We start from the raw sequence: 2,165 nt of genomic DNA on the forward strand, positions 1-2,165 counted from the left end.
AGGAATCTTTCTTTCATAAGTATTAGACTGATTTAAATTAGATTAGAATTAGGACTCCTATACTTATTGGGTCATGAAAATCATCTATAAATAAAAAAAATCTCTATTCATGGATGCATAGCAAACAAATCAAATTGAGAGAAGAGAGAAAGAGAGAGAGAGGTATGTGAAGAGAGAAGCCCTTCTTCTTCCCTTTGGCCTCTTCCCTTTATTGCTGCCCCTCCTCCCTTGGGCATGGGCCCTCCTTGGGCATCCCACCTGCTGATGTAAGGTATCACACCAGTATATCTTCTCCCTCATTTGATTAGATTGTGAAGATCGAAGTTCATCCTACTTTCCTGTGGCCTCTGGTGTGCATGCGAAGTAGAGGATCTGTATATCCAGACCTCCGTGAAGATTTAATTCAGATTATTTGAGATTTGATCTCTGATTCTACTACTCATCAGATAAGAATTTAATTTTTATTCATGTAGATTAATAAAAAAATTTTGAGATACAATCTGGGTCATCCGAAGGGAAATAGTTTCCCTTCCCTTCAAATGGTATCAAAGCAGTCTGAAATACATGCATGCATAACTAAATTTTTTGAAATTAATTATATAAGTTATAATTAAAATTTTAGATAAGATATTAAATCTAATTTAAATCTATTTATATAAAATTTTTAATATGATTTTAATTAGATTAGATGAGTCTAATCAATTGTTGATTAAAATTATTATAAGTTTATTATAACAGAATTCTACTGTTACTGAATTTTTGATGAAATAATAATATGAATTAAACTTTATTTTAAATTTATTTTAATAAAATTTTAATATTATTATTTTCATAATAAATTAAAATTTATTTTAGATCTGAATTGGATCCATTTCGATTGATATTTAGATTTGAATCCTATCGAAATTCAGTACTATGCGAAAACAGATTTTATCAAAAATTTATTTCTTATGTATTCATATTTATATTTAATTAATTTTTTATATGATATCAAATTTAAAATTAATATTTTATAATTAATATAAGATATATTTCAGATATGATATAATGTATATGATGTATTAAATTTAATTAGATTAGATGAAGAACATAATTGATAAGATCAAGGATATATTCATGACATAAAATTATTTTGTCAATAATTGCATGTTGATGTGATTATATATGACATCAAATTTTAGATCTTAGTTGCCTAGTACTCGGATTGATGAGATCATCAGATCATCTGGTCATAGGAGATTGAAGAGATTAATCTCTCTTTTGCCTATTCAATGGGTTCTCTTATGACGTGTAGGGGTGTCATTGTGATCCGATTTTATGAAGAAAAAAAGTAAATAGATTTTTATATATTATTTTGATCATAAATATATTTAGATTAGATCTAAAATAATTTATGATTTATTACAATAGGATAAAATTTAGATATAAAATTATTTTAGATCTGAATTGAATATTACATAAGATGTAATCGGTATTGATCTAAAAATTATCATAATGCATGAGATGTATGTATGAAGTTTAGATCATACCTATGCATGTTTAATTATTAAACATATTATAAAAATTTATTTTTATGAATTGAAATATATGATATGCTTCATCTGAAACTTTAGTCGAATAGTTCTACAGACTGAAACATACATTTCACACACTTAATTTTGAATTAAATTTGAATGATCTAGATTTGAGAATTGAAGATCATTAAGACACCACATAAAATGATGGGCAAAGGGTTAGCATAAATTAGGTCCTTCTAATGGGTTAGATCTAGGGTTAGAAACATATATAGACCAAGTAGAGAAATTGGTTAAATCTAATCAAGTGTTGAATTAGATTAAGTCAGTATTTCTCTAAATCAATCTCAATAGTTGAAGTTTGATCAAGTCCATATATTTGACCCTAATAAATGGACCATGATCATGGCTCCGTGGTTGAGCCTGAATCTTTTTGTGAACCTAATTGAAACTAATTAATCAGTCGATGTCTAAGGTAAGTTTGGCAAATTCAATCAAGTAATTTTTAATTGAGAGCTATTCACCTAGATATGTCTACGGTGAGTTAAGGGCACATCTCTTCCACTGATCTCACTTACCTAGTTGACATGGTAGATTATATTTTGATTAGGTCACTAGTCGATTCATGCAAACCCATGCCATTAAGGTGAA

This window comes from Elaeis guineensis, chromosome 16 (assembly GCF_000442705.2).
Source record: "Elaeis guineensis isolate ETL-2024a chromosome 16, EG11, whole genome shotgun sequence".
Taxonomy (NCBI): domain Eukaryota; kingdom Viridiplantae; phylum Streptophyta; class Magnoliopsida; order Arecales; family Arecaceae; genus Elaeis; species Elaeis guineensis.